Genomic DNA, 22542 nt, shown 5'->3' with positions numbered 1-22542 from the left:
TCAAGTCAGATCTGGCTTGAGTCTAAATAGTGGAGCAGATGGAAATTGTTCTAAGTATTTACAACTAATGGTTTTTCTATCTCTTCCCTTACATGTTATTCTCTCTCCTCCCTGGTTAACTCCAGACCTTAAAAACATTCATGTGGCCGGGCGCGGTGGCTCACGCTTGTAATCCCAGCACTTTGGGAGGCCGAGGCGGGCGGATCACGAGGTCAGGAGATCGAGACCACGGTGAAACCCCGTCTCTACTAAAAATACAAAAAAAAATTAGCCGGGCGTGGTGGCGGGCGCCTGTAGTCCCAGCTACTCAGAGAGGCTGAGGCAGAGGCGGAGCTTGCAGTGAGCCGAGATTGCGCCACTGCACTCCAGCCTGGGCGTCAGAGCGAGACTCCGTCTCAAAAAAAAAAACATTCATGCTCTTTCCATCCTATCCATTCATCATTAGTTCATCTACCTTATTCATCTCCCTACTTGTCTCACATGTGTTTTTAGCACTTACCATATTCCATGTACTATACAAGAGAAAGGAAAAAGGTGAGCTAGAGAATGGTCATAAACTCAATAACAGGCCATTCTAAATAGGTGATATGCCTTTATGTTGCTGAAGATACTCTGTTTTAACCACAGAATCATTTTATATGCTTTTTTTTTTTTAAAAAAAAAATGTTTGTGTTATTGTGGAATTACAGGAATAAGAAAATTACATGGGAAAGTGGTTGATTTAGTTCAGAAATTGTACATATTGGTGAGTTTTGGACAGTCTGTTCCTTTATATACTGTGCCTTTTCGAAGAAGGTTCAAATTCCTGTCTGATTTTAAGTAGCACATGAATAATTGCCTTATTAACTTTTCTTCTCTTTCCTGAACTAAGCCAAGTTCCAATCAAATTGTATAGGGTGCCCCAGATGAGATGCGCCCTGGTGCACAATAGAACCATATAAATGTTGTTATCCACTTCTTTTAAATTGGAGAGCTGTAACTTTTTTGTAGCTTTGAATATTTCATTTAGAATTTATATAAAAAGTAGGGCAGAAATTGAAATATTTCTGCTTTCCATTATGTATTCGCCTCATTTTCAGAGAGATATTTAACATTTCAAACTAGTTAAATTTATTTTACTCTTCTTTGAGGTGAGAATGCCTTTGAGATTTCTAGTGGAATAAATGTAAAGCTCCCATGTCACTCGGCCTTCTTAGGTCCTTTCTCTCTTATATGAACCATCTCCTGACAATAACATTTAGAACAATATCATCTACATGTAAAGCCAATATTAAAATAATCCCTTCTTCACTATTGATTTAACAGCATTAAACACTGTTCATCTGTAAATTTGGGGCACAATCAGAAAATTATTTTTTCTATTCCCATACTTTAGGATATGAATGTGAGCATCACAATTTGAATTACTTGACCTGTTTCTTTTTCATAATCACAAACTTTGGGCATAAGAGAAAGATTTTTGGATGTTGAGAAAGGGGTATTGAGTGTAACTGTCATGGTTCTAAGCTATCACAGAGTAACTAATTTTTGTGGATTACCGTATCAGATATCACAGAATCCATTTTACCTTCAAGAGTATAGTTAGATACATCTTTGATTTGTCAGTGAGAATAACTTTCAAGGCTTACTTAATGGGAACATGTCATTTTGATATACTGCAGCCCTTATCTTCTACTTAGCAAGAGATTATTATTTCCATATTGAAAGGATCTAATGCTATAGACAGACGCAGAATGTTTTTTGTTTGTTTCCACCTCTACAGTATGCTGGTGAGGATCATGCTGATGGCCAATTGGCAGGGGCATCCAAGGTGGTTTTCTTGTTAGGTGCACAGGAGGAGAAAGCAGACAGTCATGGATAATAGTAAGCCGGCACTTGAGAACAGGATTGAAGGCAAAGTGTGGGGTCACTGTAGGAGAGAGAAAAATAACAGCTCGTTTCAAGATGAAGAAAGAAGCAAGAATAATGTTCCCTTGGGAGAAAAATACCTCCAATAAGCATATGGGAAATGAGAAAGGATTCATTAGGGGAAAGGAGGATTCTGGGAAGGGCTTGGTAGTTGGCTTGGGGAAGGAAAGGTGCCTAGTTTAGAGAAGGGTGTCAGGATGGAGAAAGTATGACAGGGAAAAGAACTCCATTACTAAAGGGTGGATGCCATTTTAAATAACACCAACCTCAAGGATGGTTGGCCCACTTCTGGAATGAATAGCATCAAAGGTTTACATGTTATTTATCCTTTCTTAAGGCCTCCTCATGTTAGAAAGTAGCAAACCTAGTCTTCTAGATGCTCAGGCCCATAACCTCGAGTTATCTTTGAACCCATTCTGTCTCCCAGACTCCATATCCACTGATTTCCAATTCTTTCTTATTGGCTCTACTAGGGAAAATATATCTAGACCCATGACTATTTCTCACCACCTCCATTGCTACCTCCCTGATCCAAAGCACTATTCTCTCTGTCAGATTATTACAGTGGCCTCTGACTTATTGGCCCAGTTCTTGGCTTGGGCCTTTGTTTCCATATAGACTGTTCTCAACACTTTAGTGGAGAGTCACACCTCTCAAAGGGATACACACCTCACTCACAGTGAAAGCTCCAGTCCTCACCATCTCTCATGAAGCCCAAAGTCAGGGCTTTTCACCTGGGGGCACATTAGAATCCTCGGCGGATTTTTATAGACATGCTGATGTCTGGGCTTTAACAAATTTGAATCCCTGGAAGTGGAGCGTAGAGGCATTGTATCTTTTAAAAGCTCCCATGTCCTAAGTTTTGGGGATCAACAATGAATAAGACCTAGTTCCAAGTCTTAAGCTTTTGACACCTGGCAAGGAAGACCAGGGACACCCACCCTGGTAACTAATAGTCTTTGGTGAGTACCAAGAAGCAAATTGCTGGGGAATCTCAGGAAAAGTCAGGTGTCTTAGTCTGTTTGGGCTGCTGTAACAAAAATATCATAGACCATTTGACTTTAACAACATACAGTTATTCTCACAGTTGTGGAGCCTGGGAAGTCAAAGATCAAGGTGCTGACAGATTCAGAGCCTAGGAAGGACCTGCTTCCTGGCTTGTGGTTTTTATTTTTTTATTTTTATTTTTTTTTTCACTTTGTCCTCATATGACTGACTGAAGGGGTGAGGAAGTTCTATGGGATCTTTTTTATAAGAGCACTAACCTCATTCACAAGGCTCAGCTCTCATTACCTAATCAGCTTCCAAAAGCCCCACCTCCAAATACAGTCACATTGGGGATGAAGCTTCAACATATGAATGCTGGGGGCACATAGACATTCAATCTATATCTCCAAAACTATACAAAGTGGAGGGGGGTCAAAGAAGTGGTATTTTTCTGGACTTTGAAGGATGAGGAAGGCTTTCCCTGAGAGAGGAAAGTGCAGTCAAGATGACCTCATTTATTATGGCTACAAAATGCTAATGGGAACCATGCTGATGTGATTATAGATGAAGCTTTCAAATTAGGCAAACCCCAGTTCAATTTCTTGGCAAATTACTTCACCTCTTAGTGTCTCAATTTTCCTGTCTCTGAAATGGAGATAATCATAGTACCAGTCTCATAGGGATGTAAGAATTATCAACTGTCTTTGGCATATTGTAGATACTTCATAATGTTAACTTTCTACAATAGCTAATTAAGCATTTCTCTCAAAGAAAAGTAAAGGAAATACCTTTTGAGTGGCTTATGGTTTTTCTTGGGTGCTGTATACCCTTGCTACTCACAGTGTGGTCCTCACACCAGCACAGGCAGCAGTTGGCAGAAATTGCAATGCCTCAGGGCCCATTGTGGAACTACTGAACAGAATCTGCATTCTAATAAGATTGATCCCCCAGATGATTTTTGTGCACATTAAATTTGAGAAGCATTGTTGTAGAGCATAAAAAGGTGAACAAGAAATAGCTCTTGCCTTGTGGTGCTTAGAGGTCCCTTTAAGAACTTTAGCATTTACAGAAATAATTATAATGCAGGGTATAATGTGATAAATGACATGAGATGTCCTCACCAAATACTAAAATACAGCAGATTGTTTTAAGCTCCAGTTGAAAATAGTATAAAGTTCCTTTTCTATCTAATAAAGTATGAAAGTTCTTAAAGTTATAATAAGCCCCCTTCCCTTTCTGCCATCCTTCAATTGCTGTAAACCATAGAGCTTATTGAATATCTAAGCAGAGAGCTACATCTGTTTATGCACATTAGGAACAATTGACCAACAAGTACGAGTTGAATCTATTGCCTGAAATAAAAGGAACAAGAAGTACCAGAAGTTAATAAAAAAAGACTCAATAATTTTGTCTATGAGATGAAGTAGACTATCTAGAGAAAGATCAAGGTTAAGATAAGCATGTGAATATAAATATTAGTTTCCTTAATTTTTGATGCTCAGTGCTTTTCAAAAGAAAACCCTATTTTTTAAATATAACAGCAATGAATAAAACAAAAAGAAGTCTTCAATTTCCCCAGTTGACATTATGATCAAAATATCAATTTAATAATTATTCTCCTTTTAATAGGACTGATTTCATCTTGTCATGTTTACCATTACAAGTTACTAGAACAGCCAGAGCAAAGCAATTTAAGTTCCATATAGTCACCACAATGTAATTATTATTTTTGAAATTAATTTTGCTGTTTTCTTTTTGTTTAAGAAATGAGGTCTTACTGTGTTGCCCAGGCTGGTATCAAACTCATGTGATCAAGTGATCCTCCTACCTCAGCCTCCCAAGCAGGTGGGATTACAGACACACAAAATTTTCAAGTTTGGGGCTATTTAACTTCAGTTCGTGGTAAAAATCACATGGTCTAGTGTAATCTAAGCAAAAAATAAAATAAAATAAAATAAGTGTTTGTTTCTGTCACTGGCTGTAATTAATGGTACAGTCATGTGATAGACCATGTATGTGATTATAATATGTTTTTAAAGTAGCTTTTCTATGTTTAAATACATAAATACTTATACCTGTGTAACAGTTGCCTACAGTATTCAGAACAGTAACATGCTCTACAGGTCTGTAGCCTAGGAGCAATAGGCTATACCATATAGCCAAGTTATACCATCTAGGTTTGTGTAAGTGCACTCTGTGATGTCCACATGAAGATATTGCCTGACAATCCATTTCTTAGAATGTATCTCTGTTGTTAAGCCACACATCACTATATTTAACCAAAGTGAACACATTCTGCTGGGTTTTGTTCTTGATACACGTGTGTAAAACTATTGCTTTTCAGGTGATAAATTAGACCAATGATATTCTGACACAGCAGAAATGAAATTATTCATAGCAAATTACATTTAATATTTTCTGTTTTTAGTAAATGTAAAGATCTGTTATTGTCTTATTTCAAGTTTCATTTTTGCTGGCAAAAGGTTTTGGCCTTCACTTTCAAGAACTTAAAAGTGAAATTCCCTACATTCTTCAAATAAGGTATGCTTGAATAAAAGCATCTAAAAGAAAGTGTTTTTTTTTTTATAAATGACAACATACTTAGGAATTTTTGTAATTTGTTTGGGGCAAAAATTGTTTGAAAGAAGTAGACGTTGGATAACACATATTCAGAAATATTTATATTATTTTCTTGATTATTTTATGCTAACGCAGTAGATGCTTCACTTCTCTATAGGAATTACCAATTCTCAATTCCTCTTCACCACTTATATATTTTTGATTTTGTCCCAAATAGCCAAACATGCTGCCATAATTTCTGTGCTCAGAATGAAGGATCTGATTAGGAAAAGCAACATGTTAACAGTGTACATGCTCCATCTGTAACCATGATGAATGTATACTTTGGATTTATCATCACTTTTAAATTGTTGAGATTTTTAAAAACTAGCCCTAATAGTAGGGCGAGTTAAGACTTGTGTACTGCATGGGCTATGTTGTTTTGGTGCACATCTATCTTTGTAAGCTATTTCTTTCTAGAAGCTATTTCTTTCTACCTTTTGTACAGGGTAGAAACTTTGCAGAAATCCGAGGTCTTCAGAGTTAGAATTCAGGGGAGAACTGATTATAGGTAGTCTATTGATGGGTTAAGTCCTGAAGGTTATTCAGGTAAACATGAACCTTTCCCCTGAATACCTTATTTTCTGTGATTTCATCATTATGACTTTGGATGCCTCATTACATCTGTAAAAGCAATTAAGAGTTGAAGGAATTCTTTTTTTTAGTTCCTGTCTGGTGATGACCCATTAAAGTCAATATAGATATATTATAAAATATTTATAAATGAATTCTTACATTGATTTTTATTTGAGCTGGTTTTACATTTGACTTATTATTTATTGGACTATTTCATTTAGTAAGGAAACACCTCTTTTTCGTTTTTAATTAGTGCATGGAAGGCTTATAAGGTTAAAAATAGTTGTGTTTAGGGAAATAAGCTTATTTCTTATGAAAAGCAGTTACCTACTATAGATTATATTTAATCTGGTAACTAAAATATTATTATTTTTAGTTTACATATCAGAACCTAGATATAATGGCCAGAAGATGTAATGCTATAATATAGTTAATTTGCAGTAATAATCACATTTTCAGTAAATATTTGTTTGAACTATATGAAATTGCTGATAATTGATCATTTCTGACCTACAGGTATGACAGTTGCATAGATTCAACCTACTATTAAAAGCCAAAACATGGAATATTACACTAATTAAAACCATTACACAACAGAACATGGAATGTGCGACACTTCATCTTGGGATGCAAATTTTTGTGCTAAAAAAACCGAGAAAAACAAAAAGAAAAACACATATTTCTGAGGAACTTGTTTTTATATCTGGCATAAATGAGAAAAAGCTAATTAAAACTATTAATTACCAGAAAATTGAAGATAAAGTTGAAGAGCCTATACCAACCAAAGTTGAATAAATGGCAAAATATAATATAGATGAGTTACTCTGAAATAATTTTTTATTTCCCACTATCAAACTCACCAAACTTCCTGATTTTAATTAGTAAGATAACAATTTTTTGGTTATTTTAATATTCATTTGGTACTTATTTCCTTTTTTATTGTTATAGTATTAGATGAAATAGTAACATCAATTTGCTCCTTTGCAAAAGAGGGTGTTGAGTTAGAAGTGTTCTAAGGTGGCTTTCAGCAATAGGCTGCCATACCAATTGGAAAAGCCTAGCATGGTATAAAATAATATTTAAGCAGTAATTATGACTGGAAAACATCAGAGTGGAAATGAAGTATGGCTTAGAAACCTTTTTGCTTTTAGCTTTTTTTGGAGTTCATTACAATAAAATGAAATTATAGAAACTTAACCCGTGAGTATTTTTCTCTTTGAACTTTAGTTCCTATTGAAATTGGAGAGAAAACTACACAGTAATCTAAGGGTGATCACAGGAGATGTCAGCTGCCTTACAGGGCTTTTTGCAATTGTGGAATTGCCTTTACTCGTTTGTTAAAGAGTGCCTGTTATGTGTTGGTGCTGGACTCACAGTTTCCAGGGTGTAGATCTCAGCCATGGAGATCCAGACACTTACTGGGTTAGGATATTGGGAGTAGAGCTCTCATGCAGGGAGAGGCTTGCATTAACCAAACTCACCATATATTAGTGTACAACCAAAATGCAAATTTATTGGTTTACAATAAGAATTCTTTGCACTAAGTAATTTAGAATACACAAGTAAACCCACTCTGTGCTAACTAACTGAAAGTCACTCTATAGGGAAAATCAAATTATAATTAGAAGATCATGTAATTTTTATCCTTCATTTTGTTAATATGGTGTTCACGTTTACTGATTGCAGATGTTGAACCATCCTTTCATGTTTGGGATAAATCCCACTTGATCATGGTGAGGTGTCTTTTTAATGTACTTTTGAATTCAGTTTGCTAGTATTTTGTTGAGGACTTTTTGCATCTATGTTCATCAGGAATATTGGCCTGTAGTTTATTTATTTATTATTCTTGTACTGTCCTTGTCCGCCTCTGGTATCATGGTAGTGATGGCCTTGTAAAATTAGTTTGGAAGTATTTCCTCCTCTTCAATTTTTTAACATAGTTTGAGAAGGATTGGTATTAGGTCTTCTTTAAATGTTTGGTAGAATTTGTCAGTGAAGTCATCAGGTCCTGGGCTTTTCTTTGATAGGAAATGTTTTATTACTGAATCAGTCTCCTTACTCATTATTGATCTGTTCAGATTTTCTGTTTCTTCCTGGTTCAGTCTTGGTAGGTTCCATGTTTCTAGTTCATTTGTTTCTTCTAGGTTATCCTATTTGTTGGTATATAATAGTTTATAATAGTCTCTTCTGATCCTTTGTATTTTTGTGGTATTAGTTGTAACATCTCCTTTTTCATTTCTGATTTTGTTTGGGTCTTCTTTTTTTCTTTGTTAGTGTGGCTAAAGATTTGTTCATTTTTATCAAAGGGTACAAAATTTTAGACTGGAGGAATCAGTTTTAATGTATGTATTTTATATTTCAAAATTACTGGAGAATAGATTTTTAGCATTCTCACCACAAAATATGGTAAGTTGGTGAGTTGATAGGTATGTTAATTAACTTGATGCATCTTTCTACAATGTATAACATAAATCAAAATAACACATTGTACTCCATAAATATACAATTATTATTTGTCAGTTAAAATAAATATGTAAAAATTATACTTAGAAGGCCACTTTGGTAAGTGTCGGCTTAAGAGTGAATGGAATAATTGTCGATTAGTAAACAAAAGAAATGTCATCTCTCCAAAAAAAAAAAAAAACAGTGAATGGAATGAATTGTATAATTCAATGTTTGATGATACTGGTCTCTGATATTCTGTGGTCTCTGATTCACAAAAGTGATGTGCCTGTCAGGGGATCAGATTGCTCAAGAACATGGGTAGAGTATAATTCCTGTTGATGGCACTTGGATCCAGATTATGTCTTTTGAAGCCTTCCGTTTCTTTCCTGCATTTCACATTACACCCTCCTTGCTGCCTTTTATGCATTATATGTAGGCTTACTAACCCAGCTCTCTAGCTTAGTGCCTGGCCCCCAGAAGTACTCAAGAAATGTTTAACTACCATTTAGCTAGCCACAACATTCTTACTAGTTTTGCTTTCGGAATAGTATATATTTTACTTCTAAGGTACTTTGGGTATATTTTATTGCTACCTTCTAAAGCTTGTGTGTGTGTGTGTGTGTGTGTCTGTGTGTGTGTGTGTGTTTCATGTGTGTGAGAATAATGGGAAGGTATGATACCCACCTCTCATACCTTGATGCTTTGGGAAAATAAAAATTTTCTGATTATATTATTTTGCAGATGTTCTAGTTATACTTATCAGTCTTTTCTGCTTGCCAAATGAAGATTTAGATTGTGAAGATTCTTTTCAGAGACATAGGTTAAAAACTAAATGAAACCCAGGGCATCTGTAATTCTTCACACTTTAGTGAAGCTCTGTGATAATAGTGAGTAGATGTGTGGCGTGGGGACACTTAGGGTGGTATTTCAGACACTTAGATATTTGCCAGAAATCTGAAACTTGTTAGTTCACATTTAATTTTCACTAAATGGATTATATTTTTCTCCTAAAACTGCTATTCCACTATTAAAATTAATGGACATACAAGATACATCGTCTGTAAATAGAACAGATATTTTTAATATTTTGTCACAGTCCCCCAAAGCATTAGTCTGTAATGTTGACTAATGGGTTGAAAAGATATTAACTTCAGGAAAACCAAAGAGAATTAATCTCTTAGAATACTTCTGAAACCACCAACTTCTGTTTTTGATTTTATATTTCTATACCTCAGGAGGGGGAAAAAAAAAAAAAAACAACCAAAAACTATTTCCCCTCTACTCCCTCCCTGTTTTCTAAAAATAAGTCACTTTTGGTTTGTTACACTATAACACATGCCAAAATTTATCCCAGAGTGAATTTTTGTAGCCAACTTAGAACCCCAAAATAGAAACTGCTGACAGTTCCTTAAATACAGTAACACTGGCAGGTGCCTTGGTAATAAATTCACAAGCTTAGAATCTACAAAACAATAAAGTTATGCAAATTGGAGCATGTAAGAAGAATAATCTGAAACAAATGGCAGAACAGTAAGTTTAGCATTGTGGCATCCTGGTTTTACTAACATAAGGCAAATAACCCTGAGGAGAATCAGGGAAATTTTAGATCAAGGAGGATTACACAGACATACAGTAATACATGAATACAGTTTGAGCTGACCAATTAACAACTGATTTCTCTGTCATCACAACCATAAACAGAGATGGAAAACTGATCATAGGTTTTCCATTTGATAGGTGTAACTATCAAGAGGTAAATGGAAAATAACAAGAGACCTAACCTGAAGTGATCACATGTGCAGAGCCTCTTAGCCTTTGTTTTAATTGTTCCTTCAGCATCATTCCCATCAGTCATATTCAGATTAGTTGTTTAATTTTAGCCAAACAATCAGGCATGTAATACATTTATGAATTTCATTTATTTTAAATATCTTTGCCTAATTATCTTTTACTTTTGTTATTAATCTCTGATATGGCGTAATGAAAAGTTGTGTTTTTTAATGAAAAGACGTGTTCAGTTAACATATTTTCAGGAAATATATATTTTCAGTTAAAATTAGAATAGCTCTAATAATATCAGACAAAAATGGAGCTGAGGATTATAGCACTACCTTTTATTAGTTGTGTAGTAAAATGTAACTTTTTGACCCTGTAGTATCGCTTGCAGAATGGAACAGAAATGTTTAACTTTTCTTCTTTTTGTTTTCATCAACCTCAAGTTACTCCCAAAGAAGTTCAGAATGTATCCCAGAACTTAAATTATAATAAAAAAATTTTTAAAAAGAAGTACAAAATGTCTATTGTGTACACAGGAAAAATGTATTAGAATAATGATTATCTTACGTATACTACCTACCTTATTCGAGGTGATGAAGTAGTGGACTGCTACAAGTTTGTTGCAGAGAGGGACTAGAACTGTCCTTTTAAATGTTATATTCTATATCATAGCATTTTTGTCTGGCACTCAGTAGATCTTCAATAGAGATTGCTTGAAATAATAAACAATATCACCTCCAAACTCAGGTTCACAAAATTTGAGTTCAGTGGCACAGTGGTGATCACATGTACAGAGCCTCTTAGGAAAAGGAGGCCTAGAGAAGTATTGAGTTAGATGCTCAGGTTCCAGAGCCAGGGCTGGAACACAGATACTGGACTTCTGTCAAGCACAATATACTTTTCATGGCGTTTGCCAGTCATTCAGATGTTTAAATTTATTTAAAACAGTGCCATCTATTTTCTTTGGAGTTCGAATAAAAATTCTTTCTAGCAGAGTGAGTAATTCACCCAGATACTTAATAATTTCCCTGATTATTTTTTCATTTAGAGATTTTCAAACTAACAACCAAAATATTCTGGTAGAAATAAGGTAAGGTTGACAAGTAAATATTATAAACTGGTCTGTTTAGACAGAGTTCCCCTAAGAGCCTTCCTCATTCCACCTCAAAGACCATTTTTTAGTTTTTCCAAGTGTCTGTGAATTGTGGCTGTGCGTGTGCGCGTGTGTGTGGGTGTGTGTGTGTGTGAGAGAGAGAGAGATTTTTACTTTAAAAAATTCTCCTCATCACTTAAGCTTGACTGTTGCTTTTCTTCTTGCATATAGCTTTCCTAACCAAATAAATTAAAAATACTTAAAATCGAGTATATTCCATAATTGGTCCAATAAAAGAGGGGATGCATTGGAAGGGAGCTATGGCACAGGGATAAAAAAATGTTTTGCACCTGGCTCCTTTATATTAAGTGTGGAATGGCAGGCAAGCCGTTGAGCTGCTGTGGATTTCAATTAATGCATTTCTAAAATACTTTCCAGAAATTCAAGATGGTGATTATTTAAATAGTTGAAAAATACTACATCTCAATTTGGCCTATGTTTTTGTGTTGAAGATAAAGGATGTAATCTTTTTTCCTGTTCAGTGGACTGTGAGATAATAGTTTTGTTAAGGGCTGAGAAATCAACATACACCTTATGGCATTGGAGAAGCAGAAACCTGGCTTAATTTCAGAAGTGCAGGAATCTTTGACAGAAATATTCTACTGTGAGGAAATGAATTTACACAAGGATCCCTTCTCAGAGTATTTACTATAGTCTGAAAAGCCTTAATTTATTTTATGCCAAAATTTATGTTTATGTCATGCCAAATATAGTTGCTGATATTGTTAGGTATTAATTTATATGCCAAAAGATACTCTGTATACTGTATTCTCTGATCACAATGTAATAAAGCAGAAATTAGTAAGAAAAACAGTAACACAAAATAAACAACTATATGGAAGAAACAAGCCATTAAAAACTACTGGGTCAGAGGCAGTTTTTAAACAGAGCTCAACTAGAGATAGAAATAGAGAACGTTAAAACAGTCTTTACCATTGGATGGGGTGAGGTTGGAGAGAGGAAATGGGGAGATTTAGGCCAAAGAACACAAAATAGCACATGTGTTGGATTACTATTTAAGAGATCTCATGTACAACATGAGGATTAAAGTTAATAAAATTGTATAGTATTAGGGATTTTTATTAAGTAGATTTTAGCTGCTCTTGTCACACACAAATAGTAACTATGTGAGATGATAGCTATGTTCATCTGCTTCACTATATAGCCATTTTATTATCTCTCTATATCCCATGTCATCAGGATATAAACCTCAAATACACACCATGAAATATGTTTTTAAAAAACTTGCAATCATAGGTTATTTAGAAAATAGTAACACCATTAAGGGAATAAACAAAATGGTGCACCTTATGAGATGCAGCCAAAGCTGTTCTTATGGCAAATATATTAGTATTAAATAATTTCACTATGAAACAACAATAAAAACCCCAGCAAATCACTTAGGAATTTTTTAATGTAAAATTTAAACATAATGTAACAATGTTAAGGGGAATGAGGTACGATAAAATATAAAGTTTAAGAATCAGTAAAAAGTGGAGTTTACATATGCAAGAGCTGGTTCTTAAAAATAATAATTACAAATGTCTGAAAATATAGCTAAAAATGTTAAGTAGTTATTTTAAAAATGAGTAAAGAAGTTTAAATGAAATATAAATTATAATAAAAATAGAAATTATAAGCTAACACACTGTGAAACTTGGTGGCAGGAAAAAAGTCAATGACTACTTATAATTTCAGAGTAGAAAAATACAGCTTTTGAAAAGGGAAAAACTGGAAAAATATCATTTGAGAATTACTTCTCAAAATGTTTTTACCAGTTAGGTTTTCAAATTTTCAAGAGATAAATTCTTAATGAATAGAAGTTGCTAGAAAGTATTCCAGTGACTGTTTTTGAAGGTCTCATACTCCTCAATCTAAAACCTGACAGAATATCATATCACAAAAAATCTACAGACCAATAATTTTTATGACTTTATAGGCAAAAGTGTAAGTGTAAAGTAGCAAATTAAATTTAGCAATATCTTAAAATAATAATTCACCTGAATCAGGAATGGCTTAGAGTCAGGAATTCATTAATAATCACAGAACTAGATCAAAAGAAAAAAACATCTCACTAGAGATGTATAAAAAACTATTCCTGCAGGAAAATATTAATAAACTAGAAATAATATAATCCTTATTATGTAAGAAAATGTATCTCAATCTATTTCATAATTTGTCAAATGCCAGAGGCATTCTTGTTACAATTGGGGCATGTTTTATATTAAAGATTATTGGTGATGGTCACTTTTTCAAAAATCAAGTAACTTTTCCAGTACATTAATAAAAACATATGTTTATATCCATTATTTCCAGAAACTCCACTCAAGTAGTAATAAGAATTTAAATTATGAATGCACAGGAAAAAGCATAGGAACAAAGATAATTGTAAAGAAGGAATGTTAGCAAATTTTAGGAAAATATGAAGAGGGTGGAGGAGTTAGCACCACAGAGGAAATTCAGGTTCAATGTCTATAAGGAGAGTGACATTGAGAAGCAAGCTATTTTGCTCTCTGAAACTCTAACGGGTCCAGAGATTACAGGCAGGGGGTTAAGGGCTGAGTACATAATGGTAGGTTAAAAATGTGTGTAAATAACAGATCACCAGATCACTTCTCTCCGCTCTTTGGCTCACTACCCTGAAAACTTAGGAGACAACTTTCCTTTTTGTCCAGCAGGGTTTAAGAAGTTGATTATTAGAAGAAATTAATCCATAGATTTTGAGACTTTCAGACAACTGAAATATGGGAAGCTGGGAGTGAGGGATTGAAAAGGGATTAAGAGAAAGTCTTCATATTGAAAGTGAGAATTGTCAACTTACTTCCCGCCCACCATCTTTCAGAAGATTTTCCAACCGTAAGGAGATAAATAAAACCTTGAAAATAGGAAGAAGCAAAAAAATGGAACTTGGAAGAAATGCATTTAATGCAGAGCACAGGAGAAAAATTAAAACAATTTAGCAATAGCTGCAGAGAGATAAAAAATACTGATCTTTATGCCACCAATAATCTTAGGTCCTAATCTTGTGGCTTCTTCAGCAGGTAGGACTGTGACCCAGAGATCCCATCTCATGGTTCCTTTTTGATTGCTCATTGCCATGTTCAAGGTTTCATCAGGCCAACAATGGTCTTGATGTACATGGATTTTCTTCTTATCTTAGTGCAGTTCTGGGAAGGCTATTAGCTGTTTTTCATTGCTTGAACTTGCAAGAGTCTATCGGAGCCTGGGAGAGTAAAAGGGCAAGAATTAGATAACTTTAATTTTAGACATCTCTAATGAGTCTGAAAAGATTAATGGGGAAAGTAGATTCATTCTCAGGTAAAGGGTGGAGGTAAATGCTGAGCTACTGTTTATCCTTCTAAGAATGCTTAGAATCTCTTTCTCATAGAAGGGAATAAAGAAAAAGGCAGGATTATTAGCCCTGCTGTACCTGGGATGATACCAAACCATCACCTTCACTGGCTGTCAGCAGAACTGATGAGTGAAGAAAGGATCATGGCTGATGCAATGGTGGGGAAGTGATTTTGTTTGGAAGGCCAATCCATTAATAAGGGCAAGTATAAGACATGAACTAGTATATTTCAAGAAGTACTTCAGTCACACAGACATTTTGTAGTTTGTCTTTTTATTTATTTTATTGTTCATGATGTAACATTGATGATGTAAATGATATAATTATAAAATATTTAGTTTGGAGCAATGTTTTTACATTTTATCTTAAGAAAATTAAGAATTTACCTTCTGTAGTCAGAATGGCTGAAATCAAATTTTCGCTCAAATGCCTGCTAGATATCAGGTCTTGGACAAGTATTTTAACCTCTTGTGCCTCAGTTTTTCCATTTACAAGATGGAAATTAATAGCACATAGCATATCTTGTATCAGGTCAAATAGTTGTTATTGTTAATGTTGTTGTTATTATTATTATAAGCATTTTGGCCTAGCCTCATTTTAAATCCTTCATGAGATGTTGCCTAGATCTGGTTATCCATGTGCTATATCCTAACCTCTCTCTTTGTGTGCCATGTTTTCACATTCAACCACTGACCCAAATGCAGTCCACATACATAAGCACAGTTAAGCAAACAAGGCTCTGTGGAATGAATTCTGTAATGAGAAGACTGTTGATTTATACTGTCCTCTCTGCTGTAAATAACATCTTCATTTTAACATATGTACTTTTCACTATGAATATATGTAAAATTGTCTCTATATTTTAAAGAATAAAACTGATAGAAATTTGGCTGCAATCCTAGCCATTTGGGTGAGATTTAATTATTATTGCTAGTTTAATCTCATGCAAAATATTTCAAAAAGTCACTCTCCAAGTTCAGGATATTTATTATAATATTTCATTATGCTAATTTCATGTTTTATAAGATGACAAGCTATTGTCATGATTTATTCCTTGTCTATATTCTTTTGAGGAAGCCAATTGAACGTTAAGTTCTTGTGGATGTATTTCTTTAAAAAGTAGTGGTGTCATACCATGTACTGTCATTATTTAAAACTGTGACATTCTGACAGTGTGTCAGAAAAAAATGGTGGCTGTGTGAAATTTACATGCCTAAGTTTGTAACTAAAACTAATTTTGTCAGGATATATTTTATAATTACCAATTTAAAGAAGTGTATAATTAAAGTAAAATGAGCTCTGCATGTGCCTAGAAACATAATTTTTAATGCTTTTGTTAGATTTTCTTTAATTATTTTATAATATATTTAATTTATTTCAGAGATAGTGATAGAGTAAGATTATTTTTCAAAAATTTGCAGTCATTTGGAGAAATCCATGAACAACTTACTATATTAATTATTTTCACATTAATTTAGTGACTTTTAAAAGAGGAACAGCAAATCAACCAACTTTCAAATGATCCCCCTTCTTATACTTCTGTATTTTATTTATAGCAGAGGAAAACCTTTCTTCCTTTCTTCCTGTCAGCTGTGCAGTAGCAGTTCTACGGAAATTGGATAAAGAATCTCCAAAATATGCTTTAGCACTTTGAGTTAGCCTCTGTTCAATAATTTGAGTAAGATGATTATTTTTCTAGCTAAATCAACTACATGGTTTCATGATATATGTCTAAAAAGCAGCTTATTTTTTAACATTCCTGTATAATACTTTGAAAACATCCCTCAGTAAGGGGAATTTATTTTTACAGAGTAACTTTGTAGACATGTAATGAATATTTTTTACGTTTGGATTCTAATGTTATAATAATGTGCATTTTTAGTTCCTGATCTCATCTTCCTCACAAGGGCACTTGCTCACTCCGGCCAGCCTGATCATCTGGTAACAGTGTAAGACTTGCAGCGTGTGTATGTTCTGAACTTCATTACCATTGAGTAGAAATATTTAGTCGCCATATTAAAAGGGTTTCATTATTGAATGTATTTGAAGTGGCCCGCTTAGGAAATGATTGGGCATGTGCCACTACATTCAAAAAAGATGATGCATATTTTTAAAACCAGCTATCTTTCTGAAAATTGAAGGAGATGGGTAAATAACGTATATTTTTGTATAAAAATTAAATAGCTGTGAATGATGGATAAATCGCTTAACTTCTTTGGACTTCAGTTTTCTCATCTGTAAAATAAACATAACATTATCCTTCTCTGGTGAGTTCAAATAGTTTTAAAAATGAGATAATGAGATAATGAATGTGAAAATGCTTTGAAAAGTATAGAGCACTGTGCAACTTTAAGGCATTACTATTTTTCACTATTTTGTTATTTAAATCTACAACAGGGTTAAGTACCTTTTTCCTGGTAAACAGGAATGGAAAAATAAAATTATTATCTTTAAGATAATTCACATTTCAGAAGTAGAAATAGAATGTGCACAGGCTATGATGATACAGGGTAAGTTATATATAATCAACTCAGTATGCAGTAACAACTCACCATGTTGGCAACGTTGCAGTGGGTGGTAAAGTACCATTGCTATTCAAAGAAATACCTGAACAGAGGAAGAGAAATGACAACGATGTTGCAGTGATAATGACAACAATACAGATATAATCTCTGTTGAGGCACAGGTTTTTGTCTCTTTTTCCTTAATGTTTTCTTAGACCCAAGGATTAGGCTCAAGGTACATAGCAGGTACTTAATAAATATTTGGCAATATTACTGAATGAATATCACTTACTTTGACGTAAACAAAAAGTTTGCACCTATTTTCATGTCATCAAGAATGTATTTAGTATTTCCTACTTCTACTGAAAAGTCATGTGGTTTTTGTTATTTATTCTATTAATATGGCATCTTTTATTTATTGATTTTCAGATGATAAATCAGTCTTGCATTATTGGGATAAATCCTACTTGGTCAAGGTATATAGTACTTTTATATAGTATTGTATTCTATTTAAATAACATTGGTCTATAATTTTCTTTTCTTGTAATGTGTTCCTCAGATTTTGGTATCAGGGTAATTCTGATCCCATATAATAAGTTGAGAAAGAGTCCTTAGTCTTTAATTTTTATGGAAGTTTACAGAGAATTGACATTATTAGTATTTTTTTAAATCCTTGGTAGAATTCAACAGTTAACTCCATCTGGGCCTAGAGCTCTTCCTGTGGAATGATTTTAAATTATGAAACCAAATCCTTTAATAAATATCATGCTATTCATGCTACCTATTTCTTCTTGAATTTGGTAGTTTGTGTTTTCCAAGGAATTTGCCCATTTCATGTAAGTTTTCAAATGTGTAGGCATAAAGTTGTTGGTAATATTCTCTTATTATGCTTTGAGTATATGTAGAATCTGTAGTGACATCATGATTTCCATTCCTAATATTGGTAATTAGTATCTTGTCTTTTTTTTCTCCATGATCAGTCAGGCTACAAGTTTGTCAGTATTCTGGATCTTCTAAAATAATCAGCTTTTGATTTCGTTGATTTTCTCTATTGTTTTTCTACTTTCTATTTTACTGATTTCCACTCTGATCTTCATTATTGCCTTTCTTCAACTTGCTTTGGGTTTCATTTGCTTCTCTTTTTCTAGTTTCATAAAGTGGAAGCTGAAGCAATTGGCTTAAGATCTTTCTTCTTTTCTACTATGGGCACTTAATGCTATAAATTTTCCCCTAAGTTCTGTTTTAGCAGCAATCTGCAGATTTTGATATGTTTTCATTTTCATTCAGTTTAAAATATTTTTAAAAAATTAAAAAAGAATGTACTGTGTGAAGTGATAGATATGATAATTTTCATAGTAGCTTCATTGTGTATATGTAGTTCAAAACTTTATATTGTACACCTTACAGTTATACACTAAAACATAAAAATAAAATATTTCCTATTTTTTAATTCTTTGATCTGTAGATTATTTAGAAATGTTGTATTTATTTTCCACATATTTTAAGATTTTCCCATATATCTTTCTGTAAGTGATTTCTAATTTATTCTACTGGGGATTAAAAACATAACTTCTATGACATTAATTCTTTTAAATGTATTGAGATGTATTATTGCACACAATTTGGTCTATAAGACCACATTTATAGGTAAATATTCAATATGCATTTGAAAAGAATGTGTATTATGCTGTTGAGTTTTCTACAAGTGCTAATGAGCTCAAGTATGTTGATAGTGGTATTTAAGTCTTGCACATTCGTACTAATTTTCTGTCTATGTTTTCTATCAGTTATTGAGAAAATAGTATTGAGATTTCCTACTATAATTGTGGATTTGTCTGTTTTTCCTTGCCATTCTGTTAATTTTTGCTTCATGTGTTTGGAATCTCTTTTATTAGGTGCACAAACATTTAGGATTGCTACATCCTCTTGATAAATTGGCCCCTTTACCATTATGAAATGATATTTATCTCCAGTAATATTCTTTGCTTTGCAAGCTATGTGTCTTAAACTTTCTTTTGATTAGTGTTAGCATAGTATATCTTTTCCACTCCATTCACTTTTGACCTATTTGAGACATTATGTTTGTAATGAGTACCTTGAAGGCTGCGTATAATTGAGTACTGTTTTTTTAATCCAATCTGATAATCTCCACCTTTAAATTGGAATGTTTAGACCATGTACCTTTAGTGTGATTATTGATATGGTTAGGTTTAAATCTATTATTTTGCTACTCATTTCCTACTTGTTCTGCCCATTCTTTGTTCCCTTTTTACTTTTGTACCTTTTTATGGGTTGATTATTTTGAAAATGATTCCATTGTATCTCCTTTTATTGGCTTATTGTCTACAACTCTTTGTTTTGTTATTTTAGTTGTTACTTTAGTATTTATAGTATACATCTTTAAATTATAATCTATCTTCAAGTGATATTATAGCATTTCATGTATATCATGGGAATTTTACCAAAAGTGTGTTTCCATTTCTCCCTCCTATTGTGCTGTCATTGTCATAGATTTTACTTTATATTAGTTATAAATCCCATGCTGAATTTTTATGAGTTTTCTTTAAACATTCAAGTATCTTTAGATATTTAAATAATTAAAAATGTTTATTTTTTCATATGGTTACCTTCTCCTGTGCCTTTTATTCTTTGTATAAATCAATTTTCCCATTTGGCATCAGTTTCCTTCTGCTTGAGGGACTTCCTTAAACATTTGTTGAAGTACAAGTCTGCTGGTGATGAATTCTTTCAGTTTTTGTATGTTTGAAGAAGTCTGTTCCATTTTCTGTAAGATATTTTGGCTGGGTGTAGAATTCAAAGTTGACTTTTTTTTTTCTTTTAGTATTTTGAAAATGTTGGCTCCACTATCTTCTTGGTTACAATGTTTCTGACATAAAATATCTGCCAGCCTTATCTTTTTTCTTTTGTACTTAAAGTGTGTGTTTTCCCCACTGACTACTTTTAAGATTTTCCCCTACCTCTATGACTCTTTTGGAGAAATTTGATGATAATGTGCCTTGGAGTAGTTTTATTCATGTTTTGTGTGTTTATGTGTGTGTGTGTTTGTGTGTGCGCACACACACGTGCCTGGTGGTTGTTGAACTTTTTGATTCTGTGGATTTATATTTTCCATCAAAATTTGAAATTTTTTTTTGCCAGTATTTCTTTAAATTATCTTCTACTCTTTGGGGGCTTCAAATATATGTATTTTAAATCACTTAAAATGCTCCCACATGCTGATAATTCTCTCTTCTTTTTTAAAAAATTTAATTCTCTTTTCTGAGTGTTTCATATTTTGGTAGTTTCTGTTGCTGTATCTTCAGGTATGCTAATCTTTTTTTCCTGCAATATCTAATTGGCTGTTAGTCTCATCCAAAGTATTTTTTATCTGACAGGTTATAGTTTCATCTCTAGAACTTCTATTTTGTTCTTTCTTAAAGTCTTTTATGTCACTACTTAGTTTTTTGGGCATAGGGGATACACTGACACAACTGTTTCAATGTGTTTTTTTCTGTTTTCTCTTCAATTAATCCTAGGATCTCTATCAGTTTTTGGCCTATTTTGATTGATTAATTTTTCCTTATTTGGGGTTATATTTTCCTGCTAATTTGCATACCTGGTAATTTTTTATTATATATGAAATAATGCAAATTTTACTTTCTTGGGTCTTGAAAAATTTTTTGTACTTCTATAAATATTCTTCCTTAGCTTTATCTAAGGGCAGTTATTTGAAAACAGTTTTATCCTTTTGGTTCCAGTTAGGCATGACTAGAGTAATGCTGTCTAGGGCTATTACTTCTCACCACTGGGGGAAGCCTCTTCGGTTTACCATACTCAGTGTCCCGTGATCAAAGAGGCTTTCCTCTCATTTCTAGCCTTTTGTGACCATCAGGAACTATTACCTTTAATTCTTTAGGCTTATTCTTTCCCTAGCCTCATTTAGTTTCCTTACACACGTGTACAGCTCAGTACCCTGCTGATTTTTCAAGGGAAGAACTTCTGTATAGGCCTGGAATTCTGTGTTGCTTGGTGCTTCCCTCTCCTCTCTGGTTCTTCCTCCTGTGAACACTTTGGTGTTGTCAGACTTTCAGCTCTGTTTCTTCCACTCTGTGAGTTTCCTCACTTCTTCTTCGGTTTCTGCTCACTGCCCCATCACTGGAAAATCTTTCAAGGCATTAAACTGGAACAATATTTCGTCTCACCTTGAAAATTTCACATCTCACAGGGATTACTCTCCTTTGTTGCCTCATGTCCAGTGTCATAAAATGTTTGCTTCAAATATTTTGTCCATTTTTAATTATTTCAGGTGGGATAGTAAATCTGGTTCATTATGCCATCTTGACAGGAAATGGAGTTTCTGACTCATAGTAATTTTTATGTTACAAGAAAAATGTTTTAAATGCTTACTTTTTCACTTTTTACTAAGAAGGCTAATTACTTTACCTCTCTGCCTCAATTCCCTCATCTAAAAATTAGAATTATAGTTGTGCCTACTTTCAGAGTGGTTGAGAAATTTTACTGATATAATGGTATAAAGCACTGAATAGACACATTGCAAGCACCCAATAAATTACTTATTTTATCACTATTTTATATTACAAATCACATGAAACAGTGTTTCATTTGTAAATGCTGTCTGTCCACTTATATTGAATTCAATTTCTATTTCTATTAAACAAGCTGAATATTTACGTTATGTGCAAGCAAAGAGTGAAGTGGATCTACTGAATGAGAGAGAAGAATCATACATCTTGAAAGACAGGTGGTAACTGTGAATATAGTTAGTTGGGTAAAATTTCTTGGGAGAAATTTTATTAAGGACACTTAACATGGTGCTCAAAATTTTCCTCTGAGAGTGAAATTCCCTATCCAGACAAAAGATTCCCAGTAACAATTTGCCAAGTCCTTTATTTATGACTTGGATCTTCTCTGTACCCTCCTGTACAAAATCTCCTGTCAAGGAAGACACACATTTATTTCCATCTTTCTCAGTAAAAGTTGGGCTGTTAAACCAGAAGCATGGGATTTTAACATATCTCTATGGTATCTTACTCATCAGTTTTTTTAGGCATGTGTCACTAAAGCTACCCACTGGAAAACATTTCACCGTTCCCTAAGGTGAAATGTAGAAGCTACTTAACAGTAAATACTTTATATCTTATGAACTTTTGGCAGGGAAGGTAATTAGTAACTTGGTATTTAAAATGTCCAAGGAAATTTAT

General features: G+C 33.6%; 1 protein-coding gene across 5 annotated transcripts in view; it reads left to right on the top strand.

Annotated features, from left to right (window-relative positions):
- HDAC9 (histone deacetylase 9) overlaps positions 1-22542 on the top strand; it is a 945763-nt gene that overhangs the window by 232173 nt on the left and 691048 nt on the right. The gene's annotated exons all lie outside the window — the stretch shown is intronic.

This window comes from Hylobates moloch, unplaced genomic scaffold (assembly GCF_009828535.3).
Source record: "Hylobates moloch isolate HMO894 unplaced genomic scaffold, HMol_V3 SCAFFOLD_1, whole genome shotgun sequence".
Taxonomy (NCBI): domain Eukaryota; kingdom Metazoa; phylum Chordata; class Mammalia; order Primates; family Hylobatidae; genus Hylobates; species Hylobates moloch.
This window is presented reverse-complemented; position numbering and strand designations above follow the sequence as displayed.